The sequence below is a fragment of the Aquila chrysaetos genome, chromosome 16 (genome assembly GCF_900496995.4).
Source record: "Aquila chrysaetos chrysaetos chromosome 16, bAquChr1.4, whole genome shotgun sequence".
NCBI lineage: Eukaryota > Metazoa > Chordata > Aves > Accipitriformes > Accipitridae > Aquila > Aquila chrysaetos.
The window spans coordinates 5,034,292-5,048,195 of record NC_044019.1 but is presented as its reverse complement, the minus strand read 5'-3'; the positions used below and the strand labels follow the sequence as shown (position 1 = coordinate 5,048,195).

The window sequence follows — 13,904 nt, the reverse complement described above, 5'->3', positions numbered from 1 at the left end:
AACTAGAAAACTGACAACTCTTCCAAACAGAAGTGGCACATTACTTCTCCGCAGCGTCTGCTAACAGGCTTGCCTTAGGCATGGAAAGCCAGTTTCCATCCTGGCTCAGCTCTAAATCACCATTCCAGAGAGGGACGCGACAGCAGCTGGGCAGCTACTACAGGGCTCCTACTGTAATGAGAGACAAAACCGGAGGCTGTCTTGGAAAAAAAGCATGTGAGGGAGAGAAAGGATGTTCTTATAACAGTCTTGAACTATATCCATCAGTTGGAGGGAGAGGGAAGTGTTAACAAACGTCCAGTAGCCTGAGGAACAAGGTCCTGCATTAATACAGACCATTACTGAGTGCTCCAGTGGCATAGCCATGAAATGAAACCAAACTCACTTGACAACCTCCTAGAAGATATTTTATTTTGACCTAATACGGTGCTAGTAACAGTCAATCAATAAACAAATATAATACTAATCCATTATGCTAGTTCAGTCCTTTGCTTTGCACCATTTTTAAATTGTTACGTACTACAGCATCACCCAGAAGCCCAAATCCTGAGCAGGTCCCCACTGGACCGCATGACAGATGAGACTGCTCCTGCCTGCAAGAGCTCACAACTGTAACAAGAAAAAGTGGACAAGAAGAATAAGGCTAGCTGGGAGGCTGAGGCCAGGCACAGAGCAGCCTGCTCTTTATCACACAGGTTATCTGGGGAGGTTCTGAGTTTTCATCCCTGGCTTGCCAAATTTTACTCGAATGGTAGAACCAAGCCATCAGAAGGCCTCTTCTCAGTGCATCAAAGCCAGCTGCAGATGTTTCTGAAAGGTTGGACTCACAATAGAAACTTCCCAACTGCCCCACCAGATCTGGTTGTCCATCCCGTTTTATAAATGCAATTCAAAAAACCAAAAATCCCAACATTTTATTCTCTCACCCATCACTTACTCATTCCAGAAAGACAGATGAGTGGATTTTTGCAAAGCTGAGATAACTCCACCTAATGCTATGGGTACGCTGTCCATGAAGCCCCATGAAGTCCCCAGGGGAAGGGCTAAAGTAACGCAATTTATCTGCCAGCCGTAAGATTAAAAGCATGGTAAACAATATTAAAATTCTGTTCTACAAAGCAGAATAACTCAACAGCACAGAACAGCTCTCCCAAGGGGCAGCTTATAGCACGGGTGCACAGATGAGAGTTTAAATATCACAAGGGAGATTCTTAAAAAGCCTAAACAAATCAACCATGCCAAATGCACTACTATAAATTACAAGGCAAGGTGTGAAGGCAGACTTAACCTGTTGTTGGACCAAGCACTACAGAGGGGAAGAGAGAGATGCACAGGCCCTTCTTCAGGTCAGCGGAAGCCAAGAAGCTTCTCTGTTTTTCTGACTTCATCTAATAACAAATCAACTCCACCTAAAAATCTCGGTTTGCTCACGTCCTTCAGTTATCATGGTTTGAACATCATTTGCTACAAATGGTATGCTGGCTTCAAAATCCTCCAAGCAGCCTCTGCTGACACAGTTTGTTCTGCACTGATCACGCACAGCGCAACAGAGAGGTCAACTCCTGTGCATCCTGGAGGTAAATCAGACTATTCCCCCTCAATAAAATGACACAGATTAAACCAAGTTGTTCTTACAGCCAAATCTGGCAACACGACAATGAACAGGGTGCACCAATAATTAACAGCCCTGCAGTTTCTCTCTCTTCGCAAGGACCCCAACACTTCAGACTGGAACACGGCTTGCATTTCTTCACTTGTTGGAAAGCAATCACTTCAAGCAGGAACACAGCAGCTGTTTAGCACAAGGAAAGGGCTTTGTGGAAGAAGTAGGAAACAGTGGAAAAATCAGAAAAATAGTATAACAACTATAAATGCAATTTAAATAGAATACTAGGATAACTGGGGTTGAGAAACCTAAATACAGTAGATATCGCAGCAAATGAAACCAGCAGATTTTTGTCATAGATTTAACATTTGATAACTGGCTCCCCATGCAAACAGCAAATATTTTTCAGCAGCATGGTAGCTGCCTGTGGGTGGCACAGTAATATAACATTACCAGAGAGGAACTGGAAAAGGGAGCTGCATCCTCCGTGACTGTGAGATGTGGTAGGCAAGTAGGTTTTTTCATCACTTGCACAAAGTAAACCTTAAATACTCATCGACACGTTGTGCAGAACATTGAAGTGGGACTCCAGACCCACCTTCGCTCGCAGCTCTGCTACTGACCAGCACATTGGACCCTGGACACGACCCTTTCTCTACCTGTGCCTCAGTTTCCCCCTCTTCAAGAGGGGATTAACTCCTACTGTAAAGCAATTCAAAACCAAATTAAAACTTGCAATACTCTATTTCCTAGAAACCACTACCTTATTTAGGACTCCCACAGTAGCACATGGACACCTCACTCGGCTAACAAGCCAAACACAGCAAATTTTTTTATATTTCTGCTTGAAACGATCATACCAAGTCTCAAAAAGCCACTGTAGCCTCTCCAAGGTGTTTCAGTTCACTGAATGAGCCATATTTACCAAACCTTAAACAAAAAGCCAGCAGCCTATAGGAAAGCATGGCACTGAGATGAACAGAGCATGACTTCTAAGCCAGCTCCCAGTGACAAATGCTATTTCTATTTAGCTATCAGTACAGTAAACACTTAAAATTCGCCTCCAGACCTTTTGGCAGCTGATCAACCACTCTGGAGGTGTGGATGCATGCAGGGGAAAAAACCTGCAGTATGAATATAGCAAACCAGCTTCCCTACTCGCTGTCCTTGAAGCAGCTGAAGGGCTCGCTCGCCTCTACCAAAATTATCTTCCTGATAAAAACAGAGGGTAAAATTAAAACAGAATGGCTGATTCATGCAGAGGACAGATGCTCTTGTTCTTATTATCATGGAAGCTGACACAGGAGTAAGAGCATCCAAAGGGAGGTAGCAAGGCATGGCTATTCCTTGATCAACCTCCCAAAAGATGGAAGCTCTAAGTCACCAAGAACAAGAGACTACTTACCCTCTGGATTCCTGACTGACAGCTAAACTGTAAAACTTTAGATTTACCTCTACTGTTGAGTAGATTTGGAAGTTTTTCCCTAGAAGGCTTGACAGATGTACTCATCACCTGCAGGTTACCACACGTCTGTGTGCAGCTGGTATTTAGTGCCCCATCCTCTCAAAACTCCATTTCATCAGCTGTCTGCCCAACATTTAGCAATGCAGGTTTCAGCTTGGAAAAGTTTCATAAAAGACAAGATTTTCGCTTGGCTCAGCAAGAAGGCTCAACACCTAAGACTTGAACCACAACAGTCAAAACTCACCACCACCACCACCACCACAGCTGCAAAACAATTCTACTGCAGAAATCTTTTCAATAGAGGAAGATGTATATTTAATTATAACACAGAATAAACAAAATAGCCCATTTGTGGAGATCAGAGATGAGAACTAAAAGCAATCCAGGCCTGGCATTTTAAAAAAGCCAGAAGACCAAGCTTGATATAATTAAAACCAGGATATTAAAGATGTTCTAGAAACATACTACTTAATCCATCAACACATATGAACCCTTATATGTGAGTGTTAATAAATTCTTATACTGAAGAATGCAATTCATACATTTTGCTATTAACCAGATACGTCTGGGCACACCAAAAGGAGCGAAGGAAAAGAACTGATGTACTTGTAGAGCAGTTTCCACAGAGGGTCCCAGTTATCCGAGTACCCAACTCATTTTTGCACAGTGGGACTTAAGAAAATGAAGCAGCTCCACCAGCACCTGCTTCAGCATACTGCAGGCAAAAAACAATGAATATTTGAAGTACAGAGCTCATTTGCCCAAAATCTAAGCTGTACTTTCTATTTCTCCCTCTTTCCAAAAAGCATGGAATGACAAACTGAATTCTTGACTACTTAAGTCCCATATTAGGAATAACATTATTGCTGCTTGAGCCACCACAGCACCAGAGCATCCCTTGCTAGCTACAAAAATACCAGCTGAGTTTCTGCAAGCCTAGACCACAGACCAATCTCTGCACCAGAGCAAGTTCTGTATAAATTAATTAGTGCAGTAATAGGAAGCACACACAGGAGATCAGGAAATGCCTAGAGTCCAATTCACCTTTCAGAGAGTGTTATACTAGTGTAAAGGGACAGCATTCAGGAGTGTGGTCCCCATTCCTCAAACTTGTGAATATTAAGAACAGAAAGTCTTGAGATGCCTTTTTTTCCTAAAGGCTATAAAACAACACACAACATAGTAAACACTGAGCATCTAAGATTCAAACTCAAAAGTCAACCTGATTGCCTTAAACCACCACCAGTAAAAGGATTCATTTTCACCCAGATCTTTTCTAGCTTGTTGCATTGCCACAAAAACACTAACCTCAGCATTTTTTAAGGGAGAATACATGGTAGACACGAGGCTCAGAAGATCCCCCTTCCAAAAGCAACTAAAGGTCAGCTTGCAGCTCCTGTGAAATCCCAGCCCCAGCAGTACCACACTTGTTTCAACTCTGAACTGGCATGTTTCCATCATGTCTTTCTGCACAACTGATTTCAGCACAATAGGGCTTGTCAGAAATTAAAATTCCTTTGTGATCAGTACATACCTGCTCGTACAACAGTTTGTTCTTGTACTACACCTCGCAGGCAATTCAAATTTACTCGAAAAACCTCTAACCAACTCTATCCATACAGAACCATGGACACAATTAGAAATGAGAGGATTACTGACTCCAGGGTGAAGAAACTGCAGCAGCCCAAAAGCACGGGACAGCTTGTCTGAAGCTAAGATCCAATACTGCAAAGTAAGCAGACTCATAATAGCAACTTCACGATAGAAATAAATGCATCTGCCGACTTGCACTTGACTGTACGGATGAAGTTACATTTTTTTCCCCAGCTTTAACAATTATTTTCCACCCTTTTTGAATTTGTACAGAGACCAACGAAGAATCTCACACCTCTGCCACAAGAGACTGATCAGAGATAATCATCACATTCATTAGGTCTCAGCACTGCATACAGCACTGATTCAGTGAAAAGGCTTTACTGTTTCCGCGGAAGCCTACAGCTTTTGAAGTAGCAAAAGCTGCTTTTACACCCCAACAGGACCTCCTAAGAAAAAACTGCATCTATTGAACAAAATCCATTTTAACCTGATGAATGCTACTGAAAACATGAACTCAGTCCTCTGCTTGTAGTTGTCTGCCATGAAGCATAAGAATGAGCTTGTTCGGATGTATCAGCAACAAAAAGCTCCATCCTCGACGTACCATTAAGGCGTGCAGTTGAGGACTGTGGGTTGCACATACCATCTAGGCTATATATAATCTGTGTCTCCATTGCACTGCAACACGCACCCAAAAGGCGCATAATAATAGGGTTACTTATTTACCTCTGGCTTCTCGGGTAAAATACAAACCACCTTTGCCTTAGTTTTGTGGTTTCCATTTTCGTCAAACTTTCAATGAAAACAAAGTAGCTGAGTACATATTGCAATGCTGTGGTAATGCCCCTGCAATTATGACTTGATAGATGATTTCATTTGCAACCACCATTTCCTCACCAAAATGAGGCCACTCTGCCACAGCCACTGCAAAGCCAGTTGCCAAAGTGTTTCTTTTTGCCTCTTTTTAAGAAGCAACAGGTATGAGCTTAGCCACTATCAAAGCACTAAAACGGATTTGTCAGAAAGCTCACCTGAACTCTGAAAAAGCCAGCAGCAGTTGAGGCAGTGGCCGAATTTGCAGTCCTGCCATGTGGGTCTTTCCCAAGGCACCTCGCACATTCGTTCCCCGCCACGTCGGACTGCTTCCTGGGATAAACAGACCGCAGGGTACGCGCAATCTGATTAAACCCCACGCTTTCACTGGTGCACATTCGAGTACATAAAACAGGCACCTCTAATCAAATTCCATACTGAAAGGCAACGCAATGTTCCCACTTGAAAAAATGCGAAATACAGGAAACCTGTGCTGTGTAGGTGTCTTTATCAACCTAAAGTATAGAGTAGAGTCAACCTCCTTAACCGGACACAGCTCAGCTATTTAAAATTAAATCTCTTTCTGAATGGACACTCTGGAATCACGTCACTGCATCTACAGGAGCCTTAAATTTCATCTTTTCATTCAGATTTTGCCATACAGTATGCAGTTCAGGCAGAGTTTGCAATTCAGTTGTAGCCTTATTTTTTCTTTCACAGTTTCACTACAGTAATTTCTAATTACGTCTGATTAAGATATCGAATTTCTTTAAAGAAACCCTCCCCAGGCAATTTATTATTCTTGTGTTCCACAGCTCCAGCTTTAATAAAAAGGTGCCCCAACCATAACTAGGAAAACAGAGAAATTAATTCCCACTGCGGATCTGACAAACTCTGTAACGTAAGTACAGGCAGTGAGGCATCCCACCATGAAAACAAGCCCATAAAGTTTCTGAACAAGAACATTTCCTTTAAAAAAAAAAAATCGTTTGTAGTTCTCCATTGCTGTGCACCAAGTTTATGAAGCAGCAACACTGTTTGCATGAGGATCGTGCTTACTACAGCAATCTGGCCTCACATGCCCTAAATTGATTCTAATCTCAGGGGAAAGTTGTGCCTTTCCTAAGGCTCTTCCAAACACCTCCAGATAGGGATCAATACCATTGCTAATTCACACATAGTCATTCATCTTTCAGACCTGCCGGAGGTTTTGGACTGATACACCCTCCCAAACCTCAGGGAGGATAATCTTAAAAAAGGTGGTGGTGATCTCCTGAAACTCCACCATGAACAGGAATGTTTCTTTCAGCCTGCTCCCATTCTCTCATTGCCATTCTACTAACTCTCAGTTTAGAGATGACAATTTCCAGCCAGCACATTTAGCTGCATTAAGAGCTCAACAAACTATCACAGCTTCTTTTCAGCCACAAAAGGACCTTCTACCATAACAATGGCTAGAAAAACACCCAACTGAACAAGCAAATCTCACATCACACCCTGCAGGCAGGCAAGTTGATCTGGTCCAAGAAAGTAAACCCAGTGAAAACTGCTCCCCTACCAACTGTGCAAAATTAAACAAGAGGAATCAAATTCAACAGCAACGAGCAGATCAGTGAACAGACAGGACACGGAAGGAGAAAGCATCAAGTATCTCAAACACATTTCCAAGGCACAGAAGCTGCTAGCTGAGGAAATGCCTTCAGGTGGGGTGTATTAACTGTAAGCTCGCTGGAGCCAGCTCTCCAGTCTGCATACCTGGCACAGTGAGCTCCTGGTTCACAAGTGGAGAATCTCCCACACAGGAGACATGCGTCGGACGCGAGCGCTCAGGGTACGTCCAACACCTCATAGCCCTGCCTCGGGAACCAGCACAACTGCGTGGTTTGTCAGATCACTTGACTCTGGATCACCTTGAATAAATCCATCTAAGAGCTAAGTGAGAATTATATACACTTCACAAGGTTATATAATAGAAGTCCAATAGGAGAAAGAGCCTGTTAGGAGCTTCAGAACAGAATTAAAATCCAGTAAGGAAAAAATCCTTAAAAAATGAGCAGCTTCAACTGTAAGCTATGACTTTCCGGTGACCTCTCTCGTATGCCACATTCAGCCTTTCTGTTCTGTTCAACTGCTGTGTCCTTGGACATCAGAGCAGGTTCATTAAAACACTCCATGACCCTCCCACCCCCCCCAAGCACAGCTATCAACTAGCCAGAAGCTGCTGGTTTGCTCAGCAAACAAGACCTTTTGATAGGTGCCAGCACAAGGAATGGTTACAAAAGTACCCTATACTCCCTCCACCTACACTAGCACTTCCAGCAAATTTTAAACGAGAACAGACCTAACAATATCAGAGCAACAAAATAGATGAAAAGGAATGAAACTGAAGGAGAATGTGATCTCTTAAACAATGTAATATGGAAGAGGCATATTAAGAAAAATGTTAACACTAGCAGGACCTAAATCCATACTGAGCCATGTAAACTCAAAATAAACAAAAAATGCTTTGCTACACTTTTAAGACTTCAAAGGTAGCTCTGAGTAAGCCCCAGGAGTTAGAAACCTGCATGCCTATCAGGCAGCCACAAGTATAAGCCGAGAGCATTTCTGGAAATGTAAAAATATGCTGAAATCATGTTAGGATTGTATCCTTACCTACAGCTGGAAAACTTACTCATTTTAAATGAAAGCTGACATCAGTCATGTGAAACACACCTTGGTTCAGTTCTTATAGAAGGTAGCAGGTGGTAAAATATTCCATTTTAAGGAGAGAAAAGATTTTTCAGCATGGCCCATGCTTCCAAGGAGATGTTGTTAACCACAGAGTGACTGCACGACACATACCCACTCACGTTCAACACCTAACCCTGTTAGATATGTCCACAGAAAGCCACACAGTTGAACGCCCTCTCCATCCCTACCCCAGCACAACATGCCCTTCTAAGGAACAAAACCCACCGCTTTGCCACTGCTGACAGTCATCTCCAGCACGTACACTGTGACTCAGCACACACGCAAGGGCACACGTTCAACAGCCTTGCTGCATACATCTGCCACACAAGGTAAGGAGCTTGGTCCCTGCATGTAGGGCTTGCATCACTGCATGTAAACACCCAGCACACCACCACTTCTCACTTCAGAATGTCAAGCCAAGCTGTTCTAAAAGGACACCTCGTAGTAAGATGGTGAAAGGAAGTGTTTGTGCAGATTATACTGACCTACAGTGACAGGTTTATTAAAGGGAAAATCAGTTCTGCAATAAAAAAAAGATATTGAGGAATAGCTATTTTGTTGTAAAAAAGGAACTGAAGCGTGATCCAATCTGACCCAGCGTCACACTGTAAATTAATGATGCTTACAGCAATCTTCAGAATTGGTAGGTATCCTTTCCCTTTTGACATAAGTCAAAGTTGGACAGATGATGTAATTCATTTGAAGGCCACAGAGGGTATTTGTCAACCAGTTTTGGGGTTTGCCTATAAATGGAGATTTCCTAAATTACTTTATCTGAGGAACACTTCAATTCACAAAGAGGTGTCCACAAAAAACAGTGTTTAGATACACAACAGCTGCATAACAGCAATAAACAGCTACCCCAGAATACAGTGAGCTGTAAAACACCCACACAGAATCGAACAGAAACCTGCAGCAGCTTTCACTGGGACTTAAGCTAACAGGTTTGCACTCTCACATCCCAACAGGAGGACTGAGCATGCAGAAAGCTGCACGAGCTCTGCCAACTATCAGTCATTTGCTTCATTGTAAATTTATTTGCTGGAAACTGTAACTGCACCTTCTCTGCAGCATCTCCTGTCCCTCCAGATGGGTCAGGGAGCTCCAGCGAAAGGCAGCCCATGGACTGAGCTATAACTGCTCTGCAGCAGGGACTAGCTCAGACCACTCAACTGAACACTTTCCTAGCTCCATCCCGGTTTCAGCAGCCAAAGGGAATATAGTGACTGATTTCTTCAACTGCCCTCCCCATCACTAAGACTTCCTTTCAGCCTTGGGTTAGGTCTGGGTAAAGGCCTACTCAAAGCTTGACTCTGCAGCAATTTAATAATAAATAAAATTTAATAATAATTATTAAATTGCTGCAGAGTCAAGCTTTGAGTAGGCTTTTACCATAGCACAAACTAATGAGGTCTCTATGTCCCATACCTGCATTTGCAGCAAAGAGAGCATGCCACAGTAAGAACCAAAGCACACCAATTTCCCTGATGTCTTGCAAAAATATAACATAGTAGTGCATTTGGGATAAAATAAGCTTTTTGTCAGGAGAAAGCATTCATCTGTGTGAGCCAAAGGAAAGAACAGGCTTCCCACAAAAATTAACAGGACTGAGTAAAAGCCCCCCAGTAACAAGCCATCCTAACCATTTAGAGCTCAGTGAGGCTCTTCCCTGCCTGCAGCTTCACAGCTCTTTTGGGTTAGTTTGAACTGAAAAGGAAACTGGATAAACAACTAAACCTGAAAGCTTCCTCAAGGGAGCAATTCAGCAGCAAGCACCAGGTGAGGGCATGCAGGCACAACCACCAAACACAGATCACAGCAACTGCACTTGAACCCCAAAACAGCTCCATGCAGAAGACAACGAGCCACAGTTTCACAGGCGCTTGACAGCACACAGAGCAGCTCTGCTGCCCTCCTCTCTGCTGGCATCAGGAATCTCACCGAGCAGCTGACCCCAGTCAAAACCAGCCTGGTGCAGAAACAGCTGGTTTTAATTCAATTCAGTTCCTCAATTTGTTTGTCACATGGCCCACAAACAGTTGTTTGAGTAGAAGGGAAGGGATTGAATACACAGGACCTCTTCTTCAGCAGCTACAGCAGTTTTAGGTGTTTACACAGCTGCAACCCAAAACAGGGGTCTCACACTGGAGAGCACAGCTTGCTGTCACAGAGAAAGGGATAAGATTGGGTTAGGAAGGCATCAAGTCAGGCTTCCCAGCACCACAAACAGGCTTGAAAGATCTGACATGAATCATCAGATCCTGCCCACTCCTCTATTCCTTTTCCCACAGCAAACACAAGGGAAAGGTGCCATCCTTACCCTTCCGTGCTGTTTGAGCCAGCTAGATCACCCAAGCCGTGAGTGCCTATGCTAGATACTCTCGAGTAGCTAGTATTATGATAAAACAGGATTGTTTACTCATATTTATAACATGATTTGAGATCTCTGCTACAAAACTATTACTAAACTCCCTCGATACACTTAGGAGCAAAAACCTGAAACACCAACAGATCCCAATGCACCAGGATTTGCCAGCCCCAGGTTTTGAAATGAGCAGGACCTTGCTGTTCATAACCCAAGGCCAGGCATGACCCTGGAATTCCAGTCCAACCAGTTCCACCCTTTCTGCCCCTCATTCCTCCCATTTTCTTGGAACAACAGACAGCAACAAAACCCCACCCCAATCTACACCGGAATAAACAATTCATTGTAAACCCATGCAATGGAAAGCCACCTGCTCCCCCGTACAATTAAAAGCATTTCCAAATTCCAGCTCTCCCTCAGCCAGTGCAGACAGATGGACACAACAGGCACGCACAGAAAGCCCGCTCCACTTCCAGCAAAGCCTTTGTACTGCAGCAGCCCGAGACACAAAGCCTAATGGCAGAGTCTGCCTCCACAAGAACTGTTTTGTTAAGGGATCACAACATAAATCAGCAATCCTCCAGCCACAAAAACAGCTCAAACTCACATGTAGGCCAATTAAACTTGCAATCCGCTAAAACACACATGCACTCTCTCTGACTTCTGGGGACTGTCTCTCTCAACCGGCTGATCAGGTCCTGCAATCTAGCTGACATATTACCTGCCCCAGATGTCCCCAATAGTAACTGTGACTAATTTTAAAATGCAATGGCTCAGTCATCACCACAGACAACTACAGATTTTCACTTTCTTGCACACCCTCCTCCCATTCAATGCTATGTTACAGGAAGGAAATAACCCCTTTGCAAAGGAAGCTATAGCCCTGAGAGCCAGCAATAAAATGCTGAAATGGGAGACTAACTTCTGCCTTGCTCACTCCTGCAGGACCTGCCCCCAACAGCATAATCCCTCAAGTCTGCAGGTATTTAGGCTAGACCTGAATTCTCAGCAGGAACACGGCTGCACTAGGCAAATGGAGCACCTGGCCACCAGAGAGCCACTGCCGATTATTCAAACAGATACTTGCTGCTGCCTCTGCCAAGACGCAAAATCAGTGCAAGAGGCCGTTCCTTTAGCGCTTTCCAATGCACACCAAGTACAACAAGCAGAGACTGCAATCTCCTTCCCTTCTGCCCTACTTGCAGTCTCTATGAGCCATTTAGGAAATCTGGCCATCTGCAGTACACTTCCATTTGAAACATTGGCTATTGACAGGACTGCATTCCCTGTGTGGTTCATCATTACCCCAGCAGACCTGAAGCAGATCTGCTACGCCATAGCTCCCAGGCCCCTGGAGAAGCTGCGGCCGGCACGGCAGCGACCTGCACCCAGGCAGAGCCCTCATTCACCCACGCAGCACTGCCCTCGGTGCCACCCTCCCTTTCCACACCCCGAGCACAAGGGGAGGAATTTGTGAGCGCGGTGCTGTGTGGCTCACATTGCCTAAGCACCAATTCTTCCAGTCCCCTCAAGCGTACTGGGAGCTCTAGCCACAAGATCCATCCTATCAGCAGTGCTCAGGAACTGTTTCTGTTAACTTTTGGCTTTCAACTCAGATTTCTTTGAAGACAAATGCTAATATCCTTAAAAAAAAAAAAAAAAAAAAATTCACCGATCCAAAACCAAAGACTCATCACTCTTATGAATCACACAACGTTATTATTTCTCCTGCCCATCACAACAGAAATGTCTCACCTTGCAAAACAATTCCAGTGGTTGCCCAGGCTCACAAAAATCTATCCCATCTGTTAAAAAGCCGAGTGCACTGAATGAAACTATTTGACAAGCACTCTGATAAAAGACAGCAAATATTTCACCCCACAATGGCTACTTCAAACACAGTCAAACAGCAATTGCAAGACAGCTCAGCTCGGTTAGCATCAGCCATCAGAAATACAGCTTTCTAGCAAGTAATTCTTTTTGAAGACGGAGCCTGTGGGGACCCTAAATTTAAGACTCAAGCCTGCAACTGCAAGAAAGCTCCACAAATGCAGGTTTGGAAGATCTCATGTCCCAGCTACCACAGTCAGAAAGCAAGGACAAAACTGTTTCTGCCTTCAAGGCTGTAACAGAACAGGCAAATAAATCCAGTACCTCCACTTCACCTGCAAAGTCTCTGTGTAACAGGAAAAGCTTCTCTGATCTCCGACTGCAAGGGACAGGCGTGGAAGGGACACCTACAGTAATACAGGAGCTCATCACCATGGAGGGTGAGACACTAACATATCACTGATGGAACTGAGCCGCTTTACTGGCTGTTTTTGAACAGCAGTTTAACCCCAAACATGATTCATCTTGGGGACACAGGCAAAAGTCAGTCTGCTGCTGGTAAACCCTGCACACAGTAAGCTAAGCACAATGATTTTTAACCAGCATCTCCTCGACAGGCTCTTGGCAACAGACGCATTCTCCTCCTGTTTAATGCAGATACAAATCCATTCCCAACAGATTCCTATTTCAACCGCCCTCGTTGTCACAAGCACGTCATGTGCCATATCAGAACCAGAATTTTGGACGAGAAAGCTTTATTTGCTTTTAAAGCGTTCACGCTCAAAAGGGGTGCAAGGATGAACAGAGTGGACAATCGACGCAGGCAAACAACAGCACGAGTCGTCATGCCTTCCCAAAAGCAACCGCTAATACCAACTTCAGACGAGGCTTTGTTGAAGCCCAGCTCATTAGCAGCATGGTCATCCATCCCAGAAGTGCTGCTCACTGAGGACCCATTTAGCTAATGCACTTCTCCAGGATCAATGCTGTGCTCTAGGTTCAAGAATGCACCATATTTTTATAGGACACGACAGCAAGACAACACATGGCTTTAAAAACACAAAGAAACACTATCCACCACATTATCTTGATTATGCAAATCAAAACCCTTGCTACTGGTGTTAAGAATGAAGGCTCGAACAGCTTCCTGCAGCAAAGTCACCTTGGAAATACCTAAGAATTTGAGCTTTCAGTAAGACAGGACTAAACTGCAGTTGTAAAGAGTGTCCCAATAACTTACGGAGCCAACAGATAATGTCAAGCCCCGAGGGAACGATTTGTGGAGAGCACAGGAGGACTCACCGTAGTCCGCCCATATATGATCAGGTAGTTCTACGATCTTAACTGATAATCAAAAGGTAGTAAGCTAAACATCTTGCACCAACGTAAGGAAATCTACTCTTTGCGTTTACTTAGCAATGCAGCCACACAGCACGGTACAAACAAACCTAAAGAAATGCTCATGCCAATTATTAAAAAAGCTAGAGTTGTTTCAG

The 13,904-nt window shown here is 43.9% G+C and overlaps 1 protein-coding gene across 7 annotated transcripts in view; it reads right to left on the bottom strand.

Annotated features, from left to right (window-relative positions):
- The window catches only part of PHACTR4 (phosphatase and actin regulator 4), a 68,919-nt gene that overhangs the window by 46,929 nt on the left and 8,086 nt on the right, over nt 1-13,904 (bottom strand). The window contains exon 1 of one of the 7 annotated variants that reach the window (XM_030038132.2): nt 5,699-5,790. The exons of the other annotated variants lie outside the window; for them this stretch is intronic. The gene's annotated coding sequence lies outside the window, so the exon portion shown is untranslated. Of the gene's footprint in view, nt 1-5,698; nt 5,791-13,904 lie in introns of those variants that run through there. 7 annotated transcript variants of the gene reach the window in all.